Source organism: Podarcis vaucheri, assembly GCF_965113315.1.
Source record: "Podarcis vaucheri genome assembly, chromosome: Z".
NCBI lineage: Eukaryota > Metazoa > Chordata > Lepidosauria > Squamata > Lacertidae > Podarcis > Podarcis vaucheri.
Genome location: NC_138758.1, coordinates 48,747,182 through 48,769,902, shown reverse-complemented (window position 1 = coordinate 48,769,902; position 22,721 = coordinate 48,747,182). Strand labels below are relative to the sequence as shown.

General features: G+C 48.7%; 1 long non-coding RNA gene across 1 annotated transcript in view; it reads right to left on the bottom strand.

Annotated features, from left to right (window-relative positions):
- Positions 1-22,203, bottom strand: part of LOC309524414 — a 29,452-nt gene extending 7,249 nt beyond the window's left edge. Inside the window, exons 1-2 of the long non-coding RNA XR_014215899.1 lie at positions 21,850-22,203; positions 14,463-15,239 (exon numbers count right to left, since the gene is read on the bottom strand). This is a non-coding gene — a long non-coding RNA (uncharacterized lncRNA). The remainder of the gene's footprint in view (positions 1-14,462; positions 15,240-21,849) is intronic.
- Positions 22,204-22,721: the final 518 nt, after the last annotated feature.

The following is a 22,721-nucleotide window of genomic DNA, read 5'->3' as shown; positions in this document are numbered from 1 at the left end:
AAGCCAGGTGTCCCCCATCTTTTATTTGTGCCTCTCATTTTTTTTGCCCAAGTGCAATACTTTACATTTCTCCCTGTTAAAATTCATCTTGTTTGTTTTTGCCCAGTTCTCTAATCTGTCAAGGTCGTTTTGAAGTGTGATCCTGTCCTCTGGGGTGTTAGCCACCCCTCCCAGTTTGGTGTCATCTGCAAATTTGATCAGGATGCCCTTGAGTCCATCATCCAAGTCGTTGATAAAGATGTTGAATAAGACCGGGCCCAAGACAGAACCCTGTGGCACCCCACTAGTCACTCTTCTCCAGGATGAAGAGGAACCATTGATGAGCACCCTTTGGGTTCGGTCAGTCAGCCAGTTACAAATCCACTGAGTGGTACCATAGTCAAGACCGCATTTTACCAGCTTCTTTACAAGAATATCATGGGGCACCTTGTCAAATGCCTTGCTGAAATCAAGGTAGGCTACATCCACTGCGTTCCCTTCATCTACCAGGCTTGTAATTCTGTCAAAAAACGAGATCAGGTTAGTCTGACATGACTTATTTTTCAGAAATCCATGCTGACTATTGGTGATCACAGCATTCCTTTCTAGGTGCTCACAGACTGTTTGCTTAATGATCTGCTCCAGAATCTTCCCTGGTATTGATGTCAGACTGACTGGGCGGTAATTATTTGGGTCCTCTCTTTTCCCCTTTTTGAAAATAGGGACAACATTTGCCCTCCTCCAGTCTGCCGGGACTTCGCCTGTTCTCCAGGAATTCTCAAAGATGACTGCCAGTGGTTCTGAGATCACATCTGCCAGTTCTTTTAATACTCTTGGATGCAGTTCATCTGGCCCTGGAGACTTGAATACATCTAAACTAGCCAAATATTCATGTACTATCTCCTTAGTTATTCTGGGCTGTGTTTCCTTTGCTGAATCATTTGCTCCAAATTCTTTAGGTCGGGCATTGTTTTCTTTATCGGAGAAGACTGAGGCAAAGAAGGCATTGAGTAGTTCAGCCCTTTCTGTGTCCCCTGTTTGCATTTCACCATCTTCTCCTCTGAGTGACCCCACTGTTTCTTTGTTCTTCCTTTTGCTACGAACATTCCCATAAAAGCCTTTTTTGTTGCTTTTAACCTCTCTAGCAAGCCTGAGTTCATTCTGTGCTTTAGCTTTTCTGACTTTGTGTCTACACGTGCTGGCTATTTGTTTGAATTCCTCTTTGGTGGTTTCCCCCCTTTTCCATTTTTTGTACACATCCTTTTTTAATCTTAATTCAGTTAAAAGTTCTTTAGATAGCAAGAAACTCATGTGACCAGGTTACACAAGAAGGTGTTAATAAATAAAAGATTAGGCCAAGAATTTATTTCATCAGACAGAGTTAAAAAGAGAGGCGTGGTGATCTACGCCAAGGAGAACCTTTCACCAAAATTCTTGTTTAAAGATGAACAAGGAAGAATCCTGGCTATTGAAATATCGACCCAAGGAGAGAAAATTTTGATATTAGGAATTTATGCACCAAATGAGGGGAAATCAGAATTTTACAAGAAGCTGCATGAGACATTACTGGACTATCTGGACTATTCTAACATCATTATGATGGGAGACATGAATGGGGTTGTCTCTACTTTTATGGATAAGTCACAGAACCAGAATTTGACCAAAGATGGAAGACTACCAAAAACCTTTTTTGAATTAACTGACAATATGGATTTAATTGATTTATGGAGGACGAGAAACCCCCTTGGTAAAGAAGGAACTTTCTTTTCTGAGGCCCATCTGTCATGGACAAGAATCGACCAAATTTGGACAACTAGAGGGCTGGCACCTAAGACTATAAAAATAGAAATCTGCCCAAAGACATGCTCTGACCATAACGCTTTGAAAATGGAAATGAGACTTACTACTGCCGATTCCTTCAGATGGAAAATGAATGACAACCTGTTAAGAGATCAAGAGATTGTAAAGAAGGCCCAAAAAGCTTTAAAGGACTACTTTGAAATTAATTTGAATACCTCGGTGGAAAAAAGAATAATCTGGGACGCGAGTAAAGCTGTTATGAGAGGGTTCCTGATACAACAGAATACGATCAAGAAAAAGTTCTGGAATGGTAAAAAGGATAAGATATTGGAGAAGATAAGAGATGGTGAGAAAAAATTAAGATTAAACCCAAAATCAAAGGAGACTTTAAGAGAAATTAAATTCCACCAGTCACAATATGCGAAATTGATTAATCAAGAAGTGGAATGGAAGATTAAACAAATGAAACAAAGATCTTTTGAGTCGGCGAATAAATGTGGGAAACTGCTAGCTTGGCAGTTGAAAAAGAGACAAAAATTAAATTATGTTACCAATCTAGAAGTTGAAGGAAAGAACATTCAGAAACCGGGAGAAATTAGAAAGTGTTTCCAGAAATATTTTAAAAAACTGTATACACAAGGACCCGAGGAAGCGACTGAGATAGAACAATTTTTGAAAGAAAACGGCCTTCCAGAATTATCACAAGAAAAGAGATCAATCTTGAACTGTAAAATAACACAACAGGAAATTGAGGATGCCATTCAGAATATGCAGCTAGGCAAATCTCCAGGTCCCGATGGACTTACCTCCAAATACTATAAGACCTTAAAAGACCACTTGACACAACCATTAATGGAGGTTTGTAACCAGATTATGGGGGGAGGGAGGGCACCAGATACGTGGAAAGAAGCATTCATCACACTGATACCTAAAGTGGAAACTGAAAAGACTCAACTTAAGAACTACCGACCCATCTCACTCCTAAACGTGGATTACAAAATATTTGCGGATGTTTTAGCTAATAGATTTAAAAAAGTACTAAATGAAGTAATTCATAAGGACCAAGCAGGCTTTCTCCCAGGTAGACATTTGTTTGACAACACCAGGAACATTATCGATATTCTGGAACTTTTACAAACAAATATTAACACCAAAGCAGTGTTAATTTTTATTGATGCGGAGAAGGCCTTTGACAACATTTCTTGGAAATTTATGAAGAAAAATTTGGAAGGGATGGGAGTGGGAAGGGGGTTTGAGAATGGAATAGAGGCAATCTATTCAGAACAAAAAGCTAAGTTGATAGTGAACAATGTGGTGACAGAAGAACTTCATATTGAAAAAGGAACACGCCAGGGGTGCCCCCTATCCCCTCTGTTGTTTATTTCGGTCCTGGAGGTTTTGCTGAATATGATAAGGGAGGATCGGCAGGTACAAGGAATACGGGTCGGAGCGAAACAATATAAACTGAAAGCATTTGCAGATGACTTGGTTTTAACATTACAGGAGCCAGAACCTAGTACAAAAAGAGTTTTGGAATTGATTCAGAAATTTGGTCGGGTGGCGGGTTTTAAGTTGAACAAACAAAAAACTAAGGTGTTAGGGAAAAATTTGACGGTTATTGAAACAGAGGGGTTTCAGAAGGAAACAGAACTAAACATTGTTAAAAAAGTGAAATACCTGGGGGTCAATCTGTCTTCTAAGAATTTGAACCTATTTAAAGATAATTATGAAAAATGCTGGTCAGAGGTTAAAAAAGATTTTGAAATTTGGTCAAGATTGAAATTATCCTTGTTAGGACGAATTGCAGTTATAAAAATGAACGTTTTGCCAAAAATGTTGTTTCTGTTTCAAGCCTTGCAGGTCGTGGACAGAGTGGAATGTTTTGGAAAGTGGCAGAGGGATGTTTCTAGGTTTGTCTGGCAGGGCAAAAAGCCCCGAATAAAGTTTAAAATACTAACTGATGCAAAGGAGAGAGGGGGGTTTGCCCTGCCGGACTTAAGGTTATATTATGAAGCTGCGGCCTTCTGCTGGATGAAAGATTGGATCTTATTGGAAAACACTGATGTCCTAGATCTGGAAGGCTTTAACAATTCGTTAGGTTGGCATGCGTATTTGTGGTATGACAAGGGGAAAACATATGGAATGTTCAAAAACCATATTGTCAGGAAAGCAATATATATGGTCTGGAAAAAATACAAAGACTTATTGGAAAGTAAAACTCCGAGGTGGATCTCACCAATAGAGGCCAAAGCTCGGAAAACAGCCAATATGGAGGCACATTGGCCGAAATATTGGGAAATAATAGAAAACATTGGAGGTAATTGGAGGTTGCAGAGCTTTGAAAAACTAAAGGATAGGGTGCAAAATTGGCTACACTATGCCCAAATTAATGAGGTTTTTAAGTTAGATAAAAAAATAGGATTCCAGGTGGAAAAATCGAAACTTGAGACAGAGTTGCTAGAACCAAAGACCAAGGTATTATCGAGAATGTACAACTTGCTGCTTAAATGGAACACTCAGGAGGAGACAGTTAAGTCAGCCATGATAAAATGGGCTCAAGACATTGGTTACAATATTATGTCTGAAGACTGGGAAAGGTTATGGACCACCGGTATGAAATTTACGGCATGTAATGCCTTGAAAGAAAACATTATGAAAATGGTATACCGGTGGTACATGACCCCAGTCAAGCTTGCTAAGATATACCATTTGTCTGACAATAAATGTTGGAAATGTAAGGAGGCTGAAGGGACATTCTTCCACCTCTGGTGGACTTGTCCAAGATTGAAGGCCTTTTGGGAAATGATTTATAACGAGTTAAAAAAGGTGTTCAAGTACACCTTCCCCAAGAAACCAGAGGCCTTCCTTCTGGGCATTGTCGGCCAGAAGGTGTTAAAAAAGGATAGAACTTTTTTTATGTATGCTACAACAGCAGCAAGAATCCTTATCGCTAAGCACTGGAAGACCCAAGATTTGCCCACACTGGAGGACTGGCAGACGCAATTGATGAACTACATGGAACTGGCCGAGATGACTGCAAGGATCCGAGACTTGGGAGAAGAGGCAATGGAGGAGGACTGGAAAAAATTTAAAGACTATTTGCAGAAGTATTATAAGTTGTATGAAACATAAGACGTCGTATGATTTGGAACGTTAGCCCCAGCAATGAAATTTAATTATTTATGAAACTGATAACACTCATGAAAGAATCAGAGTTTAAACGGGTAAAAAGGATATTATGCTATATTTTTAGAGTAATTGGAGAATAAGAGATTTAAACTTAAATTGCAACTGAAAATATAAAGAAACATATGAAATAAGGGTATAATTTGCTGACAATTTTATTACCAAGAATGCATTTATGTGGGAGATGTGGGGAAGTCCAATGGAAATTTGAAATAAGTTGTCGAAATGGTTGAGATTTTCTGTTCTCTTTTCCTTTTTTTTCTTTTGTTTTGCCTTTCTCTTTGTTTTCTTTGTAATTTGGAAAAAATGTAATAAAAATTATTATAAAAAAAAAAAGTTCTTTAGATAGCCACCCTGGCTTCTTTAGGCACCTTCCATGTTTCCGTCTCATTGGTATTGCCTGACGTTGTGCTTTTACTATCTCCCTCTTAACAAACTCCCAGCCATCATGAACTCCCTTTCCTTTTAGTATTGTTGTCCATGGGATCTCACCCAGAACTTCTCTAAGTTTTATGAAGTCGGCTTTCTTAAAGTCAAGAAATTGAGTCCTAGTATGCTTGGCTGCTCCTTTCCGCTGTATAGTAAACTTCAGAAGAGCATGATCACTCGCGCCTAATGATCCTTCCACTTCTACCCCACTAACCAGGTCATCAACATTGGTTAGGACCAGATGTAAAATGGCTGTTCCTCTTAATATTGGCCGATTGATCAGATATATACATACAACAATGAGAATGAATCAAGGCACAAACTCCACCTTTGGAGGCAAGGATTACATCTAAGGCATAACTATTTTGAAGAGCTACATCTCTTATTACTGACATTTCTTTGTTAATTGTTTTTAAGGCCAAGATGGTAGAATTAAACAAAGCCTCGGTCCAGTTTGCCAATCTATGCAGATCACGGTAATTCATGGCTACACCTAAAGAGGGCATAAGGGACCTAGAGATGGCTGTCCCTATATATCGAGAAACAGGTGATTGTACTTCCCTTCTGTTACGCAAACGGACTGCTGGGAGCTTGTCCATTTTATGCACCAGGGGTATGACTACTCCTAAAGTGCAAGTTCCAGAAAAAGCAAAGGGGATTTCTTTGTAGGCTCTTGTGCCACAGAATAACCATAAATCAGATTGAAGCAAACATGTAGATTTGCTGCTCTTCTTCATCCAATCCAACCAAACATAGAAATCTCTACACGCAGCCTGTTGTTCATAAGTCATGTTGGTCATGACATTATTAACTAAAACTCTTGGCCTGCCACTCATAGCGGTAACATTAAGAAAACAAGAAGATCCATTAACATACTCATAGGTCCAATTACAATATGGATAATGACCTAAAAATTTACTACTATTATGATTGAAACAAAAACAATGAGACGCTACTTCTACAAGTGACAAAAACACAGGGGGTGAACTTGTACGATTATCCTTCATATTATTACTAATCTTATATGAAGCATTTACTGGAATGCCATGCAATAATATGCCAGACCTCTTTGATTGAGGAGGTATATGCATACACACCCAACATTCAGAAAGATTAAGTATAGAAGCAAAATGATTTATGTCCCTAACATAGGTATTATTACTCCAAATCTGATGATAAGGTTCAGGCTTCCGGGCCTTCTGCAAAGGAGCAGCACGATGAAGGCGGCACTTCACAGTGTCCACGGAAGGGCTCCATCCGTGTGAAGTAGAATTGTGTGGCCAATCGGGACGATGCCATACTGGTTGCTTGGGGGGGGCAATAAGGATGAGAATGGTAAATCACTCCAATGGCCGCTTCCGAGCAACCTGCGTGATATTTCGTGGCTCGATTATTGGCATGTAAAAACCACAATCCAGAAGAAGCCACACAACCATTTTTGCAAACACAGGAGCCCATTTGCTCTAAATAGGCCTCATTTACTGCTCTTTGTACTGCCGAGCCAAAAGTCCAAACCCAACGAAACGTGATGGTGCAGATGGGATGACCACTATTGGGGGGCAAAACCCAAGCGATGCCAGTCCAGCGAGGGCATTCTTCAAAGCCAGGCTCATTTCCCAAACAAGAGGCTTCAAAACTATAATGGTAATTGGTAGTCACGGTGGCTTCCCAGGGGGAAAGGGGGCCAATGCGGTAGGGACGAAGATGGCCTTTCAACGTGCCGGGAAACACTGGAACAGCTGTGGAAGGTGACTCTATCCAGGACACATCAATGTGGCGATGTCTCCAACTGCAATGCGGGTTGAGGTCAGGTGGGAGGTCATCACTGGCAGACAGCGTAAAATACGGTTTCAAGGCGCTGGTGTCTCCTTGGGCGAAGACGAGGCAACAGAAGAGCGCCAAGGTCGAACGCACCAGGCCAGAACCCATCGTGTTTCTCCGTCCACGTCAATGGCAGCGAATCCGCGACCCCAGGAAATCAAAGAAGTTGGACCCTTCCACTGCGGATCTGGAAGCAACCTGTAAGACACTAAAGGGCGCTGCAACACTTCTTCCTTCCTAAAGTGAAGTTCAGCAGGTGTAAAATTCCTATTATGAGGGTACAACAGATGATTTAAGGTAAACAACACTTGATGTACAATATTAGGTATTTCAGAAACAGTAGCCGAGCGGCCTCCCAATTGCTTGTTGAGAAGGGTCTTAAAAGTCAAGTGGGCACGCTCAACTATTGCTTGTCCTGTAGAATTAAAAGGAATACCATGAATCAACCTTATATCCCACAGAGAGCAAAATGTGGAAAAGGCCTGAGAAACATATGCAGGAGCATTATCAGTCTTTAAAGTATGGGGTTTTCCCATAACAGCAAAACAATGCGTCAAATGTTGAATAACATGACGAGTGGTCTCTCCTTTTAGGGGAGTGGCCCAAATAAAGCCAGAGGCAGTATCCACAGTGAGATGTACTTTAGAAAATGGAGCCAAAGATGGCGTGTGGGTGACATCCACTTGCCAAATTGCCAGGGGATGCAGACCTCTAGGGTTGACTGCATCATAAGGGATGACTGTGGGTGATTTAGAGCACACAGCGCACTGTGACACAATGTCTCGAGCTTGAGAAATAGGTAATGAAAAGGATTTAGCTAACACCTTAGCATTTTGATGAAATACTGAATGACTCTCAAATGGGTCAGAAAATAAAGAAAAGATGCCATCCTTCAAAGCTTGATCTGCCCGGTCATTACCTTCTGCCAAATAGCCAGGGTGACCAGTATGTGATCTAAGATGTGCTACATAAAACTGACAAATTCTGGCTTGTACCAAGCCCTCCAAAGTGGAGAACAATGTAAACAAATTATCATCAATAGCAGGAGTAATATACGACAGCGGTAACACATTCAACAGATTATATACATACTGAGTATCCACAATGAGATTGAGCAAACTGTTGGAAAGCTAAAATTACAGCTGCCAACTCAGCACGTTGTGCTGAGGACTGCCCAGGAGTGTACAAACTTTTCCAATCCCCCTCCTCTTCCCACACCACCCCCCCTCTGGACTTGGTGCCATCGGTAAAAACCGTGAGGGCGGAGGGCAGGGGCAAGGGGGATAAAGCAGTTCGGAGGACATATCTCAGCCCTGTAAGGAAAGATAGACGAGGTTCTCTGGGAGGATTGTGAACAATTTTCCCCCCAAAATCAGCAAAAGTTATTTGAGTACAAACGGCTGTCATCATCAAATGCATAAATTCTTCCTGAGAGAAGGGTAGATAGACTGATAATAAGTCCAGTCCGGAGAGAGCCAGGGCTCGATGTCTGCCCCTGGCAACAAGATCCATGACGCTATTGGGTGTAGCATATACATTACGTGGGGGAGTATGAGGCAAATGAAGCCATTCCACAATAGACACAGTCCCAGGCTTCTGGCCAGTGGTGTACAATATGGCCGTTGGAAGGAGTGGGGTGGCAAACACTGCAAGTGATAACTGTGCCCTGGAAAGAGAAGGGATCCTGTCCACCATACATCTGCGGAGATGGTTGTTCACGGTTGTTAGAGCCTCTTCCATTGCAGGGGTAACTGTGATCTTGTCTGCTGGATCCTTATGTCCTTTAAGGGCAGAAAATAGTGGAGACAGAGTGGAGGTGGGCAGGTCCAAGTAACTCTTTATCCAATTCAGCTGTCCAAGAAGTTGTTGTAAATCCACCAATTTAAGATGATCAGGGAACTGTAGTTGAGGCGCAACTGGAATGGCAGCAGCTGCAGTCAACTTGTGTCCTAAATACATAATAGGCAGGGTCCGCTGAATTTTTTCTTTAGCTACTGTCAGCCCTGCCTTCATCATAGCATGGGTTAAATCCTTGAGAAGCTCGTCAGAGACATGCAGTGCTGAGAGCAAAATATCATCCATGTAATGATAGCAAATGACCGCTGGGTGGCGCTCGCGGAACGGCTGAAGTGCCTTGTCCACAAAACATTGGCACAAAGTTGGAGAGTTCCGCATTCCTTGAGGTAAGACAACCCATTGAAAGCGTTGAGTGGGTTGAGAATTATTTAGGACAGGTAATGTGAAAGCAAACCGTTGTCTGTCCTGTGACGCCAAAGGGATAGAGAAAAAACAATCCTTGAGATCGATGACTGCAAGCTGATGGTCTTGTGGCAACATATTAGGATTCGGAATGCCAGGTTGTAAGGTCCCCATTGGTTGCAATTGCTCATTGACCTTTCGGAGATCCTGAAGGAGGCGCCATTTGCCAGAGGCCTTCTTCTTGATGACAAAAATGGGTGTATTCCACGGGCTGGTAGAAGGTTCAATGTGCCCCAGTTCGAGTTGTTCTGCAATTAGCTGGGCCGCCACTGCAAGCTTTTGTTTAGGCAAGGGCCACTGATCTACCCACACGGGGGTGTCAGTCGTCCAACAAAGAGAAAGCGCAGTCCGGGGCATGGCAGGGGCGGCCCTCAGCATAAATTTGTAGAAATGGTGGTATCCGCTGCGGCAAGCAGATCTCGCCCCCAAAGGGAGACAGGGATGTCCAGAACCAGTGGTAAGATGGTCATCTCAAAACCTTGTGAGCCTTGGATCAAAATAGGATTCCTGCTGCGGCAGGCCGAGGCAAAGCCTCCAACGCCAACAACAGTAGAAGCTGGTTCGGTGGGCCAAGCAGGGGGCCAATCCTTGGAGGCGATCACGGAGCAATCAGCGCCGGTATCCAGAACGCCATCAATCGTGTGCCCCCCAAGGGGCATCTGGATCTTTGGTCGCTCCTCTGTGACTGAAAAAGTAGCAGCAACGAGAGGGTCATGGTTCTGGGCTGACCCCGGGATGCATATGATTTTTGCTACAGGAGAGCCAGATTGCAGATGCGCCAGGCGATCAGAGAATGCAGTCACATAGGGGTCATTTTGTTGTAACCCATGTAAAACATCTGGAACAAGGTGGACCCCTTGCCACAAGACCTATGACAATGGAAAAACAAGGCACTGTGCCGAAGAAGAAAAACCAGCCCCCACTGACACTCTAACTTGTTGCGGCACATAGGGGACTGGCAGGCGTAAGTCCTGAGTTAAAAGGAGGTGAGGTAAAGCCGGAGGTGGGATGACCGGAGAATGCGCTGGATCCCCTATTGTTGAGCCTGGGCTCGGGGTGGGCCCGACTGCTGGTTTCCCGTCGGCTGGTTCCGCTGGTTTTGCTGAGGCGCGGCGGAGCGGCACTGGTTGGCCCAGTGGAAACCCTTCTTGCAAGTGGGGCACTTTGTGCTAGGACGACGTTGCTGTGTGGTGGATCTGCACTGCGCATGAAAATGGTCCACTTTGCCACATCCAAAACAGGTTTTATCCTTGGCAGGATTCTGGGACACGGTGGAGGACAAAGCCGTGGCTAGTGGGTGAGCTTTATGTGTCTCAGTCCCCACCGATTGGCAGGCTTTAAGCATATCTGCAATGGCTATATTGGGAGTTGTCATCAAAGGGCGCAGCGCTTGCTTACAGTCCTCATTGGCATTATCAAACGCAAGCTGGCGGACAATCACTTCTTGGGCTGCCACGTCCTGAACTTGTCGCTTAAGGGTGTTACACAAGCGATCGACAAATTGTCCATAAGGCTCTGTAGGGCCCTGTCTGATGCTGCCCCAACGGCCACTGCGCTCGTTTTTGTCATCAGGAACAGAGGACAAAGCCTCTTGGGCGGCGGTGGTGGTGGCTGCCCAATACATAGGATCAAGGGCCAACTGTTGGGCAATAGTAAAATTGCCCCCACCCGTTAACCCATCAAGAACATCAGTTTGGGTCAACATAACAGGGGCTTTGGGTCCAGCACAAGCGGCGGCAATCACGGCTTGGTGAGCAGCCTGCGCAGCGTTGTTGAGATTATTGCGAATACCATCAACGCGACGTTGACAAGCCCAGTGCCAGGCTTGTACAAACAAAATCATTTGATGAGGCTGCATTACTGTGCGGGCCAACAACTTAATGTCCTCTGGGATTAGATCTTGTTGGAAAGGGGTACCAAAAAGTCCCAGGGTATAAGGGGAATGCAAGCCATTGTCCCGGACAGAGGAATACCGTTCCTTTATAAATCTCAAATTGAACTGTTTGTGCCGAGGTGGCCCACCTGCCGGAGCGGCAGGAACAAGGACAGGAAAAAGGTTTGGGGTGGCAGAATCAAAAGCCAGCAATGGAGCAGCGGCACGGAGAGATTCTTGAAGAGGAGTGGTAGTGGGTGGTGTAGAAAGCGAAGGAGGTGGAGGAGGCAGTGGTGGGACAGGAGGAGCCGAAGGAGAGAGATCTGGCGGTTTAGGAGGTACATAAACCGGTGGTTCCAAAGAAGGCAACGTGGGATGCAAAGACGAAGGAAGAGCTGGGAAGATAGGTAAAACAGCCGATGTGGCAGCTAGGAGGATATTTGCAGGAGTTAAGCTCGACATAGCTTTGTAGACTTTATACCAGGCATGCAAAACTTTGACATCAATTTGAGGATGGTTGTGGAAAAAATGTCCTATCTTTTCCCAGTCTTTTAGGTCCCAAGTGCCATCCTGGGGGTACCAGGGGCAGTGAGTGTCCAGAGCCTCTATAAGTGCCTTAAGATCGGCATCCAGAACAACAAGGTTGTTACTGGCCAGGAGAAATTTAAGTTCATCAAAAAATTTCTTCTGCGGTGCAGAAAGAGAATGACCCATGATAGCTAGAGAAGCGGGGGGGGGGGAAAGAGAGGGAGCACTCACCGGGATCCACAGAGGATGAAAGGCGCCTGAAACCCTTGCTGGGCGAGGTGAGTGCTGAGAGGTTCGTAGCGTCGCGAAGTCCGGAATCGAACACACGGGGCACCAAATGACGAGAGCCAGCTCGTCATCAGTAATAATCAGTCTCACGCCAAGATGAATTGAGGGAATCTAACAGCTCTAGGAGCTGCTGCAGCCCAACATTTATTTTGTACTGCAAAAAAAAAAAAAAAAATTCTCTCTAAGGAAAAAATAGAACATTGTATCAGCCGGCAGATAAAGACAATACCATACATGGGTATCATGCCACCATCAGGCTATGCTATGTGGACCAATCATTGAGATCGCATGAGCTGTTCACGCGCTGTTCATACTCCAAGCAACGCTTCTTACTTGAACCCTGCAATAAACTTTCGCCCATGCGCTTATCCATAAGCAACCATTTCCCTACATCTCCCCACCGTCGGAAAACTTCCAGGGAGTGGTTCAATCATGAGTGTATTACCTCCAAAAATTATTGATCCACTCCTTCATCTGCCATAAGGATAATCCAACAGAGGATAACAGACAAAAGATGCTTGAAGCCAAAAGAAGTTACAAAAAACTTCTGACACAAAAGAAAAGATACGCAATGAAGTTATTATGGCAGCAACTGATAGAGGCTTCCAAATCAAGTAATCCATCATTATTCTGGAGAATCGTAGCTGTACAGCCGGATAGTGGCCTATCACAACTATCCTGCTGCATATCAATGAAAGCCTGGGAAACGCACTTCCATAATCTTTACGAGGAATCCAGCGATGAGTCCTATGCATTAGACATACCGGATGATCAGATACAGCCATGGCCAGCAGTCTCATTAACAGAGATCCATCTGCTGATTGACCAACTAAAGAACGGGAAAGCCCCCCGGAATTGACTGTATACCAGCGGAACTATTTAAAACCAATGTGAACTGGTGGGCCCCCTTGCCAGCCTCTCTATTCACATAGATAGAACCGCACAGATCCCACACAACTGGGGGACTTCCATCATTATTCCTATTTACAATAAAGGCTGGAGGGACGATCCCTCCAATTATAGACCTATAAGCCTCCTGAATATAGTAAGTAAACTATATGCTAAACACCTCAGTGAGAAACTGTGCAAATGGATAGAAAGAGCGAAGATTCTTGATGATGCACAGGCAGGATTTAGACAAGAGAGATCCACAATGGATCACTGCCTGATCTTACAGCACCTAGCTGAGAAATACATGTCGCACCACAACCACCACCTATTCGCAGCATTTGTAGATTTTAAAGCAGCCTTTGACTCCATCCCAAGAACTCGACTCTGGGACAAACTCAACAAATCCATCCATAGACCGACGTCTGCTGCTACTAATATACAAACTGTTGTAGAAAGTACTCAAACCGTACGGTTCCTGCCTTTGTAACTGATCCCCATGATATCAAAGTAAGCTCCAGTAGACAAGAGGGGAAGACTCAAGAGCAGCAGGTGCAGACTTAGAGCACTCCAAGCAGGCTTTGGAAGGCACAGCACATCGAATGATTCCTGCCCTCCCCAGAGGAGGAGGAGACGAGTGGTGGTGATAGGTGTCTCCCAACTGAGGGGAACAGAGGCAGCAGTGTGCGGAGGAAACAGGATGTCCCGGGAGGTGTGCTGTCTTCCAGGTGCAAAAATTGACGATGTGGCGGAGAAGTTGCCAAGTGTTATCAAGACCACTGAGCGCTACCGCTTCCTTCAGATTCATGTGGATACAAATGATACTGCCACACAGAGCCTATAGCAAGGGACTATGAGACTCTGGGCACGGAGCTGAAGAGCCTTGGGGCACAGGTGGTCCTTTCATCACTCCTTCCTGTTGAAGGTCGTGGCCCAGGAAGAGAGGGGCTGTGTTGTGAGGCACCCACTGCATGTCCCGAACCTCACTCACCAATGCTATAAAGGCATCAAGGAGGACAAGGAACACAACTTTGAGGCAGTGTGGCATGACAAAAGCAACCTGAACAAATATTAGCTCCTCAACTAACCAACCAAGGTGTTTATCCCCTGAGTACTGCTGGGGTTATAAAATTGTCATCCCTAGCGAGATAAGAAATGTCAAGTTATCCTGGATGCCAAAAGAATATGAAGAAGTTAGAAGTAACTTATGACTCCGTGGCCCTCCTAAAATCACACCTAAAACTAAACAGAAGATAAAAAAGATAGCTTCCAAACAGCTACTCATCTTCACGTTACCTGCACCGCTCTCCATGTCTATTGTACAAGAATGCAGAATGTATCATAGCCTAAAAGAAATCACAAGGTCTGCAAGAGCGGCTACACACTGGGCTGCCTTCCCCTCCTTTCTCACCTGTCTATAAAGGCTGGCTGGCTCCCTCCCTGACCCAGCTGTTCTCTGGTGTCCAGGCAGAGAGGTGGATGCTGGTCAGCAGAACAGGCTCTGTGACCTCAGTGAGTAGCTAAGAGAGGCATTGTGAGCTCCTCATTCAGGGGCTGTTTAAAAGGCCAGGCAGGCACCCTACAAGCTAGCTATGGTGTCCAGGCAGAGAGAGGCTGGTCAGCGGGACAGCCTTTGGTGGGGACAGCCTATGCAATTTTACTGAATGAGACTCCTAAGGCCAGGCTGCTGCTGCTGCTGCACCACCAGCACCAGGTAGAGATGCAGGCCCCCGAATGAGTGTCTCTAAGACTTGCCTGCCTGCAAGTTAGGCCCCCACTTGCAGCGAGTGTACCCTGATGCTCTGGTGTCAGTCTGCAGCGGAGAGGTGGGAACTGCTGTTGCTGCCTCTTGCCCTGGCTTAAAGCTTAAAAGTTAGAATATCCATTAGAGGCAGTGCTCAAGGTGAGCTCTGCTCCTCCTGCGCCTCCTTTGCAGATGAGAGAATGGTGAGAGGGGGTGCCCACCCATGTGGATGCGAGCCAGATTAGCAAGGCCTCTGCTCAAATCCTCTAAACCCCAATCCAACAGGAAGATTTCAGCCTCGTTGGCCTCCCCTGGCTCCGTTTCTCCACCTACAGCACCAAATTCCCTCAGCTTGTCCAGGGGACACCCAAAGGAGCCCTGTTGGGTTGTCCTCTCCCCACTCCCAGGGTCCTCAGGATGCTGAGACCAAACCAATGAGCGAGTCTGATATGGGGACTGTCAGAGCTGCCACCCAGTCCCAGCTCACATAGGACCAAGTCCGCCAGCGTTCACTTTATAAGAGTCTTTATTAAGTTACAGGTTTCATTTCCGAACTGCAGCGTGCAGCTCTACACCTTCTGCCCTAGGTCGGCGAAGACCCGTCTGAGTCCCCGCCTCTTGCACACCAGCTTAATACCCTAGCCTTGCTCCACCTCCTTCGCCTCTCCCTACGTCTCTGGGTCCTTCTGCCCCCCTGGGCCTCCTCCCTTCTACTCTCCTCTGACGCTGACCCCCCTGATCCTTCTGCCTCCTTGCGGCGGGCTTTAGGACCTGGCTCACTCTCCGGGCTGCTTACTGCTCCAGCTTCCGCTGCATTTGAACTTGGCGCGCGCCCCCAACTCTCTACTTTCCTCTTAACCGTTGCCTCGCTCTCTGAGGAGGGCGTGACCACCCCTGACTCGTGCCCTCCCTCCTGCTGACAGCCTCCGGAACCCGATGCCTGGCTACCTTCCTCCCTGCTGCTCTCAGTCTTGAGCGTGGGTCCCGACTTCCAGCTGCTGCCGCCCTCAGTTATGAGCGTGGGTCCCGACTTCCAGCTGCTGCTCTCTGAATCTCCTCTGTTCCCTTCCTCCTGGGGTGTCCCCCCGGATCCCCCCCTTGCTCTGCTCACTGGGGCTCCCTTTTGGGAGTCCTCTGACTCACTGCTTAGGCTTGGAGATCTCGGGTCGTCATCATCACTCATTTTCCCTTCGGATTCCTCCCCCTCGCTCTCTGCTTCCTCCCTTCTCTGCGTCTCTGCTCCTGAACCCCTGACATCCATCCCCCCCTCGAAGCCCCCCCTTCCCCCCTCCCCGCTTTCAGGTGTGGGTGCTGGGTGCTCCATCATCACGGGAGGGAATGCCGGATACAGTTCGCTCCCCGTGGTTGGCCGCCAACTGAAGACCTCCGAGTCTTCCTCCTCGCGGTCGCCGACGTTGACCTGTTCCGCTTCCATCTCTGTACCGCCGTGCTCGAACCCAAGGTCCTCCCCGAACACGTCCATGTCAGTCTCTGCGTCGGTCGCTCGACCTGGCATCTCCAGCCACTTCCGGCGCCATTGCTCCTCCGGTCGATCGTCCCACCAATACGAGGTGTCTGACGCCGAACCCGCCGGCGATCCTTCTGGGGAACGGGTGCTCAGTGCGGGTTCCCCGTCCGAGTCGAATCCATGGAACGTGCTGGAAGAAAGTGTGGGCGTGAACAGCCAGTCGTCGAAGAAGCTCGCTGGCATGGGTCTGTGTGGGAAAAGGGCATGAAACTCGTCCTTGAGCAGGGGTTCCTCCAAAGCGTAGTCTGGCACCCAGCTATTGGCGCTGGCCCGGGTGCCCTCTCTGGCTAGGAGGTATTCGACTCCCTCTTCTCCCCATCTGGAGTCCAAAATCTCCGTGACCTCGTTGATGGGGTCTTGCTGCGTCACCCCTCGCATCTCCGTCCGCTCCCGGAACGGACTCGGTGCCGTCCCTGGCTCCTGGAATCTGTGAGGTGCCTTGTAGGGAGTGAGCACCGACCTGTGGAACACCGGATGCATTCTGGAACCCTCCGGCAGCGCCAGTCGGAAGGCTACCGGGTTGATCTGTGCTTCGACTTGGTACGGACCAATTTGCTTGTGCCCCAACTTCTTCTTGGCTAGTGACCTGGTCGGCACTGCGTGGGCTGCCAACCAGACCCAGTCTCCCACTTGGATCTCTTCGCCAACCCGCCTGTGCTTGTCAGCTTGCACCTTGTAGGCGTGCTTAGTGAGCTCCAGCTGCCGTCTGAGTTGATCGTGTACCGCCTGCAACTCTGACGCGAACGCGTCCGCCGTCTGTGGTTCTCCGTCCCCCACTCTCTCCCGTCCCGGGAAGGTTCTGGGATTCCTCCCATTGTTGGCGAAGAACGGCGTCACCCCTGTGGACACGTGCTTCGTGTTGTAAGCGAACTCGGCGAGCGGCAGGTAATCCACCCAGGTCGCAGGTTGTTGATTGGCATAGCATCTCAGGTACTGCTGCATGATGGCATTGACTCTCTCTGCTTGCCCGTTGGTCTGCGGGTGTCTTGCTGATGCCAGATCGACCTTGACATTTAGAAAACTCATCAGCTTCTGCCAGAAATTCGAGACGAACTGGCGCCCGCGGTCGGACAGGATAGACCGCGGCAGACCATGCACTTTGAACACGTGATCTATGAACAGTTTGGCGGTTTGTTCCGCCGTGGCCACCTTCGCACACGGAATGAAATGTGCCATCTTGGTGAACAAGTCCACCACCACTAGTACAGCTGTCTTGCCTCTCGAGCTGGGTAGATCCGTAACAAAGTCCAGGGCCACTCTCTCCCACGGTTCAAACGGCGTTTGCAGCGGTTCCAGCAGTCCCGCCGGTGGTTTGTGCACCGGTTTGGCCCTCTGGCAGGTGTCGCACCTCGCAACGTAGTCCGCGACTTCCCCTCTCAGTCTGGGCCACCAAAAGTCCCTTGCGACTAATTCCACCGTTTTTTCCGTGCCAAAGTGCCCGGCCGTGGGTGCGTCGTGCAGCTGCTGCAGTACCCTGGCGCGAAGTTCGTCTCCCGGCACGTAGATGGCCCCTTTACGTAAGAGCAAGCCGTCTCGTATCTGGAACTCGTCGCCCTTCGCCGTGCCCTTGTGCACCTCTGCCATCTTCGCCCGCGCGAAGGAGTCGTCCTGCAACGCCCGCCGCACCGCATCCAGGTCTACTGTGGCTGAAGCGCACGCCCACGCTGTTGGCGCGAAGATGTGCATGGCTGCCGCTGGCGTCGCCTCTTCGAGGTATTGCGGTTTGCGGGACAGTGCATCCGCCATGACATTGGTGTCGCCTGGGACGTACTCTATTCGGAAATTGAAGTCAGCAAAGAACTCCGCCCAACGTATCTGCCTCTGGTTCAGGAACTGAGCCGTGCGCCAGTGCTCCAGATTCTTGTGATCCGTGCAGACCTGCACCGTGTGCTTGGCGCCGATCAGGAAGTGCCTCCACGCCTTGAAAGCTGCATGAATGGCCAGCAACTCCCTGTCCCAGATGGTGTAGTTCTGCTCCGACTTGCTGAGCTTTCTGGAGTAGAACGCTCCCGGACTCCAGACCCCCTGTGGGTCCCTTTGCAGCAGGACAGCTCCCACTGCTCTATCGGACGCGTCTGTCTCTACCCGCATCGGTTTGCTGGGGTCGATATGCAGCAGTTGCTCTTCCGACGCGAAGAGACGCTTGAGTGCCTGAAAGGACTGCTCCGCCTGCTCCGTCCAGATGAATTTCTTCTTCTTGGAGCTTAGCGTGTCCGTAATGGCCGCCGTCTGCATCGCGAACCCCTTGATAAACTTGCGATAGAAGTTGGCGAAGCCGACAAACCGCTGGACCTCCTTCCGATTGCGCGGGCTCTTCCAATCCAACACCGCACGAACCTTGGCGCTGTCCATGGCTAGCCCCTTGTCCGACAACTTGTAACCCAAGAAATCCACCTCCGTCGTGTCGAACTGGCACTTCTCCAGTTTGGCGTACAGTCTATGCTGCTGCAGCCTCTTCAGCACCTCCCGAACATCTTGGTCATGGGCTTGCTGCGAGTCGGAGAATATCAGGATGTCATCCAGAAAGCAGACGCACTTCTTGTAAAGGAGTCCCGCCAACACATGATGCATGAAAGCTTGGAAACAGTGAGAACCGTTTTGCAATCCAAACGGCATCACTCTGTATTCGTAGGTGCCCAGAGGCGTGAACATGGCTGTCTTCCACTCATCGCCCTCCCTCATGCGGATGAGATTGTACGCACCTCGCAGGTCCAACTTGGTGAACACGCGTCCCTTGCGCACCGTCGCTAGCAGGTCGTCAATCCTGGGCATGGGGAAATCAGAAGGCTTGGTCATCTTGTTTAAGAGGCGAAAATCCACCACCAGTCTTTTCTGGGGCGTGTCCTTCTTCTTCACGAAGAAAACAGGACTGCCCCCTACTGCCCTGGACTCCCGGATGAAACCGCGCTGCAAATTGTGATCTATGAACTGTTTGAGTTCCTGTAATTCGTCCTCAGACATGGAATACAGCTTCCCTTTCGGCAGCGTCGCCCCTGGTAGGAGGTCAATCTTGCAGTCATATTGCCTGTGCGGTGGTAGCTTGTCAGCCTCTTTCTCGCAGAAGACCTCCAGAAAGTCCGCGTATTTGTGGGGGACTGCTTGCAACGTTCCCAACTGCAGTTGTGATTCCTCCTCCTCTCCCTCCTGTCTGGGCAGGATGCAGTGTTCTGCGCAATAAGAGGAGCCGAAGATCAGCTGTCTCTGGTACCAAGCCAGTGTCGGACTGTGCCTGTCCAGCCAACTCATGCCCAACACAATGGGCGTGTCCGACAGTTGGGTGACATAAAAACTGATGACTTCCCTGTGGTTGCCAAGGCGCATCACCATCGGTGGCGTTTGCTTCACCACCTGCCCCCCTAGCAACTCTCTGCCATCCACTGTGACGACTTGCAGGGGCAGAGTGGCAGGCAGTAGCTGTATAGCGTGCTGCTCCACAAAATCCTGCGCTATAAAGTCTGCGTTGCTTCCAGAATCCACAGAAAGCGGCACTTCGATAGTGACGCCATCGGGTAGCTGGAGAGATGCTGTGAGCTGCACTACTGGTTTGGGTGGGAGGGGGTCCGTGGGTTGCAAGATCGCTGGGGACTGCTTCACTGATGCGTCTGGCTGGGCCCCAGTGCCTCTGTCTCCAGCCAGACATCGTCGTTTCCCTGCTGTGGTTCTCCTTGCTGCGTTGCTGCAGTCACCATTGCTGAGGCTGCAGTGTGCTTGTGGAGCCTCCGGGGACACTCTTTCGCCAAATGGCCTGGATCCTCGCAGATGTAACACTTCCTGTTCCCTCTAGGAGGCTTCGCTTTCACTGCTGTCGGTGCTTGGGCTCTGGCTGCTGACTGAGCCCTTGCACCTCCAACCTCCATCGGTTCCCCTCCCCCTCCTGGCGGAGGTGTGGATTGCGCACGCGCTGCTTCTCTTGGAACGAAAGAGAAACTTCTCGCTGCTTCGCGCCCTCCACGTCCTTCATCTCTGCACCAGGGACGTTCTTCCAGCCTCACCCCCACAGTCAGCGCCCTTTGGACCACCTCCTGCGTGCTTCGGGGCCTCTCCCCCCTTGCAATTTCATCCTTGACCGCTGAGCTTAGACCCTCCCAGAACAGGTCTCTGACAGGGGGCGAATCCCGGTCCCACTCTAAGGCACTGACCAGCGCAAAAAAGCGGGCGTGGTACTGCCGGACGCTTGCCCTCCCTTGTTTCAGTCCATGAATCTCCCGTCGGGCAAGATCCACATCAATAGTAGACAAAAAACACGCATCCATCGCTTTGATAAAGGCATCTGCATTCTGAAGCGCCGGATCTTTATCCCTCCACAAATTGCGTAGCCACGCTTTAGCATCCCCATGCAAATGGGATAGTATGAACCCCACTTTCTCTTCCTCATCTCTAAAGTCTTTTGCCAGCAGTTGCAGTGCGCACATTACGTCTGCTCGAAAATTGGGGTACTGTTGTAAATTCCCATCGAAGTGAGCCACAAGCCCTCCTGCTCTCCGTGCCAACCCAACCCCCTCCGGTCTGGGTCCTGGCTGCCCGTGTTTAACCCATGCTTCAAACCTGGCGTGGAGATCTCTGTAGGCGGCTGCCGCATCCTCCTCCCTCTTCTTGGATGCCAGTACCTCCGCGTTCAATTGGGTAACTGCCTGTTGCAGCGCTGCAACTTTCTCTGCTTCCGTCATCTCTGCTAACCGTCGTGAGCTTGCTCCCAAACACCGATCCCCTCCTCCAGCTGCCTCTCTCTCCGCTGCGAGATATCAGGTGTCCGAAGCTTTTAAGAGACGGGTCTTACTGTCAGAGCTGCCACCCAGTCCCAGCTCACATAGGACCAAGTCCGCCAGCGTTCACTTTATAAGAGTCTTTATTAAGTTACAGGTTTCATTTCCGAACTGCAGCGTGCAGCTCTACACCTTCTGCCCTAGGTCGGCGAAGACCCGTCTGAGTCCCCGCCTCTTGCACACCAGCTTAATACCCTAGCCTTGCTCCACCTCCTTCGCCTCTCCCTACGTCTCTGGGTCCTTCTGCCCCCCTGGGCCTCCTCCCTTCTACTCTCCTCTGACGCTGACCCCCCTGATCCTTCTGCCTCCTTGCGGCGGGCTTTAGGACCTGGCTCACTCTCCGGGCTGCTTACTGCTCCAGCTTCCGCTGCATTTGAACTTGGCGCGCGCCCCCAACTCTCTACTTTCCTCTTAACCGTTGCCTCGCTCTCTGAGGAGGGCGTGACCACCCCTGACTCGTGCCCTCCCTCCTGCTGACAGCCTCCGGAACCCGATGCCTGGCTACCTTCCTCCCTGCTGCTCTCAGTCTTGAGCGTGGGTCCCGACTTCCAGCTGCTGCTCTCTGAATCTCCTCTGTTCCCTTCCTCCTGGGGTGTCCCCCCGGATCCCCCCCTTGCTCTGCTCACTGGGGCTCCCTTTTGGGAGTCCTCTGACTCACTGCTTAGGCTTGGAGATCTCGGGTCGTCATCATCACTCATTTTCCCTTCGGATTCCTCCCCCTCGCTCTCTGCTTCCTCCCTTCTCTGCGTCTCTGCTCCTGAACCCCTGACAGGGACGTTCTGCCTGAGGGTGCATCTTGAATTGGGGATGGCGCCAGGTCAGGGTGAACAAGAGTGTCATCAACAGGGACAGGATTGGGGTGAGACACATAAGGGGGAGGGTCATATCCTTCAGGATCAGAAAGTATCGGGGGCAGGGACACAGGGTTTATGCAGAGGAGTCTTTTCTAAGGCTGACAGAAACTTACAAGGCTTCGTCAAAACAGGTTTCAACATCAAATCATGAAACAATTCTCCATAGTCATGTTCATCCCATTTCCCAGCATTCCTAAGGAACTCCAACAATTTCAAAATAATGCTGCGATCTATTATTCCGAATTCAGGCCAAACAACAAGTTCACTGATCCAAATCCAATCCAAACTGAGGTCATAAAGGGGCCATTCTTGCTGGCAAAATTGCCTTAAGTTTTGCTTGGTCAAGTTGCACCCATCCGTGCCGCCCACCCTGCAACCATCCTTGCCCCTTCGGGGGAAGTAGCCAGCACCCACCCACCCACCCTGCACCCATCCCTGGGTGGTAGATCACTGACTGTTTTTGATACTGGATTGTAGATCACAGGCTACTTGAAGTTGGACAGGCCTGCTTTATCAGAACGCCTCGTATACCATTGGCGACTAATCAAAGGCATCTCCCAAAAATATACCTTTGATACAATCTGGTCTCCCTTTTTCTCTTTTATTGAAGATGAACAGGATATTTTAATGCCTTCATTACAGAGGTGTCTGTAGAGGGGATATATTCACTGAAAATGTTAGGGTTTTTTTGTTTCTTTTTCAAAAAAGCCTACCTGTTTGTTAAGTCTGGAACCAGAGGTCCTTCTCCGAATAGGTTTAATAAAATGTAGGCTTAATAAAA